The sequence below is a fragment of the Alnus glutinosa genome, chromosome 9 (genome assembly GCF_958979055.1).
Source record: "Alnus glutinosa chromosome 9, dhAlnGlut1.1, whole genome shotgun sequence".
Taxonomy (NCBI): Eukaryota; Viridiplantae; Streptophyta; class Magnoliopsida; order Fagales; family Betulaceae; genus Alnus; species Alnus glutinosa.
Window position 1 is genome coordinate 2,041,980 of NC_084894.1, and position 9,438 is coordinate 2,051,417.

Genomic DNA, 9,438 nt, shown 5'->3' on the forward strand with positions numbered 1-9,438 from the left:
TTTTCTTGTGAATAATAATCTTAGAAGGGTTTTTTTTTAAAAAAAAAAAGTACACGTATCCTTATCAAACTATCATCTCATTATTAATATATCTCTCAAACTACTGTTTGAGTTAATGTTTCTCTAAACTACTAAATTTGTCAATGTCTCCCAAATACCAATTATGAATTTGGGGAGATATTAACATTGGGTGGTAGTTAGGTATGTTAGAACAGTTTTCAGTCCGGTGACGTGTAGATCTTTGATTCGCCGTGTTCTTCATAATCTGTAAGGAAGAACAGACAATGCGTCAGAGGGGCGGGTCTCCCAACGTCCCCTCTCTAATGCCTAAGTCAATGGACCATTTTGGAGAGTATTGAGAGTCGAGAGTTTAGTATATTTTCAGCATATACTCAGAGTACATTTTGTACCTGGGGTAGCAGCTTATATATAAGCACATAATTCTCAACCGCATTGTTCCACCTTCATGTCAGGGCTGAGTGGGACCCTTAGTGGGATGAGATAGAGGTTAAGTGGGAGAGTGGGAGAGTGGAAGAGTGGGACACTTACTCCTCATGGGATAATGTATTTATTCCATGTGTTCCAAACATAGCCTGGTGTTATAAGACTCTGTTAAGCCTTAGTGACTGAGCGGGTCAAGTTGGGCCAGCAATATCAACTGGGCCCTGGTTCGGGTATAGACCCATTTGCCTAGGGGATGATAATTTCCCTAACAGATACCCCCTGATTCCCATTGGCTGATTTGTCCAACTGGTCAGGCATTGGGAATCTTCTTTTGTACTTGCAGTTGGGGCTATTTTTGTCCGTTGATAATGAGGATTCAATGTTGATGGTTAGACGCTTGTGGAGACCATGGTTGTCGGAGTGTCTAGTAAGCGGCATAGCTTTTACCCCCTTGTGCTTGTGACTTTTTGCATGAGGTAGTAATTTTGAATGCCCGAAGTTGTTCGCAGTTGAAGCTTTTCACTCGCCGTTGACAAATCGGAAGATTTCCTAGCTGCGTCAATATGACAATCTTTTTCATTTGACAATGTTCTATTCGAGATACACGGGCTATCTCGGCCTCGGGATATTTTTGTCTCGGAGACTTTTTTAGTCTCGGAAAATTTTTTGTCTCGGAGACATTTTCAGACTAGGAAAATTTTTTGTCTCGGAGACTTTTTCAAACTTGGAAAATTTTTCATCTCGGAGACTTCTTTAGTCTCGGAAAATTACTTGGAAAATTTTTCGTCTCGGAGACTTCTTTAGTCTCGGAAAAAAAAATTTATCTCGGAGACTTTTTTAGTCTCGGAAAATTTTTTGTCTCGGAGACATTTTCAGACTTGGAAAATTTTTCGTCTCGGAGACTTCTTTAGTCTCGGAAATTTTTTTTTGTCTCGGAGACTTTTTCAAACTTGGAAACTTTTTCGTCTCGGAGACTTCTTTAGTCTCGGAAAAAAAAATTTATCTCGGAGACTTTTTTAGTCTCGGAAAATTTTTTGTCTCGGAGACATTTTCAGACTTGGAAAATTTTTCGTCTCGGAGACTTCTTTAGTCTCGGAAATTTTTTTTGTCTCGGAGACTTTTTCAAACTTGGAAAATTTTTCGTCTCAGAGATTTCTTTAGTCTCGGAAAATTTTTCCTCTCGGAGACTTTTTTAGTCTCGGAAAATTTTTTGTCTTGGAGACATTTTCAAACTAGGAAAATTTTTTTGTCTCGGAGACTTTTTCAAAATTGGAAAATTTTTGGTCTCGGAGACTTCTTTAGTCTCGGAAAATGTTTTGTCTCGGAGACATTTTCAGACTAGGAAAATTTTTTGTCTCGGAGACTTTTTTAGTCTTGGAAAATTTTTCGTCTCAGAGACTTCTTTAGTCTCGGAAAATTTTTCCTCTCGGAGACTTTTTTAGTCTCGGAAATTTTTTTGTCTTGGAGACATTTTCAGACTAGGAAAATTTTTAGTCTCGGAGACTTTTTCAAACTTGGAAAATTTTTCGTCTCGGAGACTTCTTTAGTCTCGGAAAATTTTTTGTCTCGGAGACATTTTCAGACTAGGAAAATTTTTTATCTCGGAGACTTTTTTAGTCTTTAAAAATTTTTCATCTTGGAGACTTTTTTTAGTCTCGGAAAATGTTTTGTCTCGGAGACATTTTCAGACTAGGAAATTTTTTTTGTCTCGGAGACTTTTTCAAACTTGGAAAATTTTTCGTCTCGGAGACTTCTTTAGTCTCGGAAAATTTTTTATCTCGGAGACTTTTTTAGTCTCGGAAATTTTTTTGTCTCGGAGACATTTTTAGACTTGGAAAATTTTTCATCTCGGAGACTTTTTTAAAGACAAAAAATTTTCGTCTCGGAGACTTCTTTAGTCCCGGAAAATTTTTTATCTCGGAGACTTTTTTAGTCTCGGAATTTTTTTTTTTTTTTTTTTTTTTTTCTCGGAGACATTTTTTTGTAAGGGTTGTCTCCCTGTTTGGTTTGTTTTGATGACTTTTGCCGAAGCAGGATCCCTGAAATCTGTTAGAACATATGTATATATGTATCGAATAGTATGATCAATTTGCATACCTGAGTTGATAGGCTGATTTCCAAGCAACTGTGGTTGTTGGCGTTTGATGATTTTTGGAGCCTTGGCTGAGGCTTTGGATGCTCGGACTGGTGTTGAGGCTTTTTTGTGTTCAAATCATGCCGAGTAATCTCGAGGCAGGATGAGGTTGTAGTGCTCGAATCCCCTCAACGTGATTCAAGTCTCGACTCAAATCCCCTCAACGTGATTCGAGTTATATAAGTATCTCCGACTTGAATCCCATCAACGTGATTCGAGTCTCGGCATTTCTGCGACTTGAATCCCCTCAACGTGATCCAAGTCTTAGAGTTTGTCCGGTTTGAATCCCCTCAACGTGATTCAAATCTCGAAATTTTTCCGACTTGAACCCCCTCAACGTGATTCAAGTCTCGGCATTTGTCCGGTTTGAATTCCCTCAACGTGATTCAAATCTCGGAATTTTTTCGACTTGAATCCCCTCAACGTGATTCAAGTCTCGGCATTTCTGCGACTTGAATCCCCTCAACGTGATCCAAGTCTCAAAGTTTGGCTGGCTCGAATCCCCTCAACGTGATCCGAGTCTCAGAGTTTGGCTGGCTCGAATCCCCTCAACGTGATTCGAGTCATATAAGTTTGTTGTGATGGCTTTTTGCGTTTTAGTATGCAACACAGGGTCTTCTAGAAGCCACCTGTCTTCCAAAGAATATTCTTTAGTTGGTTGCCATCAGAATTCTCTCGACGGGCCCTCTTGACGAGCTCTTAACTTCTGTGGCCAAGGAAGACCTGCGTAAGAGAAGCTTGACAAAGCATGGGTATTTTTTTTATTTTTTTAGAATTTTCCGATCTTGCTCGATAGAGACCTATGATATGAAATATTAGCCTTGCCTGTGTCTAAAAGGCACATAGGTATGCATATATGCAGCAAAATCTAGCAATTAACAATTTATTAATGCAAAGTATGCAAAATTGCACTAAGATTCAATTAAGCGACTTAATATAGTCTTCTGTTTCAGTTTTCTATTTCACCGGGTTGGTACCCCCCAACTTTTATACTTAGCTGATTTTTAGCTGAGTATGAAAGTTTAGGATATTTGATGTGTAATCATTTTTATATGTTGCGGTGAAAAGTTAATTTTAAACTTTACCAATCAATGCATGAGATATATTTGACTATCTAAAAATTTATGAGTACGCTAGCATAAACGAAAAATGCAAAGAGTGAACTTATCTCAATATTCTGATGAAGTTGTGCATTGAGCCTCGATTGAATTGCTCCCTTGGCTCGGAATGTTTCCACAACTCTGAATTTATCTTCAACTCGGATTTTTATCTTTGGTCAAATTAGACATTAGGCTCGAAATGTGTCTTCGGCTCGGATTGGATCCTCGGCTCGGATTGGATCCTCGGCTCGGATTTCACCTTCGGGAAAATTGGACCCTCGATCGAATTGGAGTCTCGGTAGAATTTATTCTCGGCTCGGATTTTATCCTTCGTTGGATTGGAGCCTCGGTCAAATTGGACTCTCTGTCAAATTGGACCTTAGGCTCGGAATGTATCTTCAGTTTAGATTTTTATCTTATTCATTACTTCTGGCCCTAATAGAACCGAGGGACTTTCCGTATGGTTTTTTCTAGACTCCTGAATTTTTTTATTGGAGTACTTCTCTTTAATGACATTTGCCCATGTGAGGAGTGTAGATGAACCGGTTGCTTCCTTTCAATATTTTTAAGATCTGACTACTTGGATACCGTTTGTTTTAGATGACTAGAACTGAGTTGGGCCTCTCAGGAATCCACCTTGACCGCTTCGAAAATGAACTTCTTGTGCCTTGGATGTTCGGATAGTCGCCTTGACAGCTTCTAATAGCTTATCTTTGTTTGTAATCAGATCACCGAGGAGGTAACAACATTTTTTTTTGTATACCGGCTGGAAAGGATCAAGGGCGAAGAACTCCTGTTTTAAGTACTCTCCAGTCGGTTGGTCGGTTGTGGATCGTATTCTCCAGAGCACAGAATGCAGCACCTGGAGTTGCGATATCAAATTGCATACGATTTGGTTCTTTGTAGAATGTCCGAAGCTACAAAAGAACAGAATGGGAAGACTAGGATCCTCTTTTTGGATCAAAATCTTCTTTTTGAGATTAAAGATAACATGATGATATGTAAAAGTGAAGACAATAAATATATAAACCGTGTATATTTTACTAGGCAAATTGAGACATTGTCAACACTTGATACTTTTAGGATGAACCTAATGTGGGCGGTAGGCCATCTACATCACGAGTATGTACAGGTGTCAGGTACGCACGTGATTTCTCTTGGCAAGCATCGTGAACTACTCCATGGCCTTACAATTATATTGTAACAAGGAAAATGTTAGATTTACAACACTAATACAACAACTGTACAACAACCCCTCACATGAGGGTGGGTTCCACACACTGGAGCCCACCCTCATGTGAGAGGTTGTTGTGCAGTTGTTGTGATGATGTAGTATAAGAATCAAATTCCTTGTTTCAATGAGGTTTTTTAATTATAAAAATCTCACGTAAAGTTTGCCCATTTTTGAAGAGGATTTAATCAACTCTCTTTTTGCTTTTGATATGTGACCTTTTGTCTTTATCTTAAAAAGAAGGAAATAGCAAAGCATCTACATAGGCTATGTTTATGAAACGATTAAGTGATGTAAATCACAAAACAAATAGTTAACTTATCTGGAAATCCGGCGAAAATGGCATAGTATCTCTAGACCGTGAGTGACAGCATCATGCCTCTATTTTTTTTTTACATAAACCCATATCATTTTGTATTTTTTTTTTTCATGAAAAAACATGGATCTGATGTGTGTTGACACAGATTTGGTATTGTCGAATGTGACGAAGATCTGAAAGAACCTAGTTGTCCGACCCACTCGTTTCTCCATATTCTGGTCTTGCATGGGGAAACTGGCATGGAGCGGCCGAAGAAGATCAGTGCCCCGTGGTGGATGGGTCCACCTCGGCCCTCCGCTTGGGCAGGAGAACCTCGCGGATTTTTGGCAAGGACTTCGGTGGCCTGGATGAACATGGGACGTGAGTACCAGATTGAATCTGGATATGATGGCCTCGTTATAGCTATCGTCGTAACCGGCCAAGCCATTCACGGAACTGGCAGTTTTCGCTGATACAGTGAAATCGGGTCTCTCCAAACCTGCAGTTGTTCAGGGCATTGTTGCTAGAACTCAGCATCCGTTTTCGTTTAATTTGGAGATTGTGATAGCACCAGGGGTAGGACCCCCCACCAACTGCTTCGATAGTGCAATCATCATATCATGGCCGAGCCGAGCGCGCATCAAAGCTTTTGATCTGGAGTGAGATTTGATTTGTCAAAATTATCACATGTAGGCCTAGCATAGATTTGTTCCGCTGTTCGGATCCATTATGTGTAAGCTTAGATCTGCGTGAATCTACTTCTTATGTTGATGAAAGATGTGATTTGATCACAAGTCACCGTTCTGAATTTCTTTTTCGCAAGAAACGATTCATCGATTCCCACAGACGGTGCCAAACTGTTAGAATAGTTTTCAGTCCGGTGACGTGTAGATCTTTGATTTGCCGTGTTCTTCATAATCTGCAAGGAAGAACAAACAATACATCAGAGGAGGGGTCTCCCGACGTCCCCTCTCCGATGCCTAAGTCAGTGGGCCATTTTGGAGAGTATTGAGAGTCGAAAGTTTAGTATATTTTCAGCATATATTCAGAATATATTTTGTACCTGGGGTAGTAGCTTATTTATAAGCACATAATTCTCAACCGCATTGTTTCACCTTCATGTCATGGCTGAGTGGGACTCTTAGTGGGATGAGATAGAGGTTAAGTGGGAGAGTGGAGGAGTGGGACACTTACTCCTCATGGGATAATGTATTTATTCCATGTGTTCCAAACATAGCATTCAAGGTGTTATAAGACTCTGTTAAGCCATAGTGACTGAGCGGGTCAAGTTGGGCCAGCAATATCAACTGGGCCCTGATTCAGGTATAGACCCATTTGCCTAGAGGATGATAATTTCCCTAACAAGGTAGAATATAAAGGTGCACAACATAAAGGTGCAAACTATTTACACACCAAGACAAGGAACTCATCTCCCTTCCATATTTGGCAAGACTTTTTTCCTATGAATAGGCCAAGTTTTGGCCACTGGACCATTTGCTTCGATCGTACGCGTGGTGGCCGGGGGAATATTCTAGTTAGTCTATGCACGCACGAACACCGTGGATGCATATCACTTTGATCAAATTTTTGTTTTCCTTTGAGCTGATTAGCCTTTCAATTTAAAAGTGAAAAAATTGTAAATCACATCTCTTAATTTTTTTTTTTCCCACTGTTGAATATAAGTAGACAAATTTTATGAAAAGAATTTAGCAGTGGGTGGTTAAAAATCCTTATCTAATTGAGTAAATTTAGAGTAAACACACATTCAATTAGATGGATCTTTGGAGCAATGACTTGGGTTTTTTTTTTCTTTAGAATTTAGATGGGATTCGCGTACATTTTTTCTGTCGGTGGACGGCTAAGCGTTTGAGACTCAGACAATAGACCCCCAGCCTATTGCCATTGTTTAATTATATGCGATAAATGGATCGTGATTCAAGGAAAAGGGCCACACGCTATCCATGGATCTGCAGGCATCTTTTGTGTATATATATATATATATATATGGATTTGAGACTCAGACAATAGACCCCCAGCCTATTGCCATTGCTTAAATATTATATGCGATAAATGGATCGTGATTCAAGGAAAAGGGCCACACGCTATCCATGCATGGATCTGCAGGCATCTTTTGTGTATATATATATATATATGGATCGGCAGGCATCTTTTGTATATATATATATATATATGTTTCACGTGATGAACATAAATTAATAAAAATTAATTGTCTATTATTGCTCGAATAAAGTTGTATATGCCACGATAGGCAGGGCATGTAATTTTTATTCAGAGAATATAAAGTTTCCAAAACATGCCGATAATGATGAAAGGATTGTTACAACAAACCCTAATTAAGAAACCCTATTCCAACAACAAAAACATGTCCTTTTAGACAGGAGGGCCGGACGAGCAGTGGTGAGACAAAAAAAAAATGGTCGGACAAGTCCAACTAAGCTATGAAAGCATTTTTGATATAAAATTCAGTTACTTTTTATTTCAGGGTACTATAAAGCATTCGGGAGGAGACAGTTTATGAAGAGGAGAAAATTCATGATTAGTGTGTAAATATCAAATATTTGATTGTACGCGATCTTAAAATTTAATTGTTTTTCTTAATAAGATTTGAATTATTTTCGCAAGCCGTCACAGACCTTAACGATAAATTATTACCTATATATTCATCAAATAAAAATTAAGAATTTTTTAAAATGATTTATAAGAATGGGTTCGTGAATCTAATGATGCAATCTCGTATGATCAAGTCCAACTATAATAAATTTAATCTTATGTGGATTAATTTTTTTTTTCTTTAACACGGAAAGAAATTTTAGTAAATATGTAACTAAATATGATTTCCCAAAGAGGACGGTGTAAAAAACTTGGCTTCCTCTCCACGAAAAGTTTTCTACGACTTGTGCTCCAAGTTAGACTGTCGTGCTAGAGGTGTAGGTAAAACCCTCTGTTACTTCCCTCCTCCCTCCGTCATGATCATATAAGGGAAAACAAAATTGGAAGAATCTGATCGATCACAGGACACCATGTGCATGGGTACGACATATCAGATACTTTCTTGTAAAGACTTATCCTCAACGATATAATATTGTCTACTTTTGGATCCTCCGAACTATACTTCCGAGGAGATCACTCATCCTGATACTACTTTCGCAGAAGCTCGCTTAACTGTAAAATTCTAATAAGTTCATAGCCATCACGGCATTAAAACGAGTTGTGTCAAGAATGATGCGAATATACATATAAGCACATCATCATTTCTATACCCAGGTGATGTGGGATGTCACATTAATCACTCCCTCTTGGGACCCAGAATTCCCGCTTTCAACCCTCATGGGATCACCCCATTCTTGGCATCCCAACGAGTACCCGCTAGCGACCCCCATGGGCTTATGCACACTCCTATCTCAAGCTGAGCAATAACTCTGATACCATTTGTAACGACTTATTTTCAACGATACAATATTATTCGCTTTTGGCTCCCCTGAACCAAACTTTCTAAGAAGTCACTCATCATGGTACTACTCTCGCAGAAACACGCTTAACTACGGAGTCCTGATAGGTTCATAGTCATTACGGCTTTAAAATGCTTTGTCTCAAAAATATTGCAAATATACATATAAGCACATCCCATTCACATACACAAGTGACATGGAAGTCACATTTCTTCCCCATTTATGTAATGAACTAAATATGATCATACGAGGCAAACGCAATCCACCCAGCACTATCTTGTTGATTTAGTGTTGGTCTTGCTGGGGGACTCACCGCACGTTGGGGGCTCTATTAAAGGGAAAACAAACCCCATGGGTGGCTGCCTTCCATGCATGTATCACAATTTTCACACTTATCTCTATTCCTATTTCTTTACCTCTGAAAATCACTCGGTCAGTGTTCAAGATGGCAAATCTATATATAACACGAGGATTATGTTCTACACAATTATTTATTCAAATTTAAGAGAATTTAAATAGGTGAACACTACAAAAATGCATGCAAATAGCCACGTGCAGTTTGACACGTGTACAGTGTCGTACACGTGTCAAACAGTTAGACACGTGCATTTTGACACGCGTGATACGCGTGTCAAATGTGCATGTTACGAACTGCACAATTTGACACGTGTATTAGAATACACGTGTCAAACGGTTTGACACGTGTATGAAAATACTCGTGTCAAAACGGTTTGACACGTGTATTATAATAACGTGTCAAA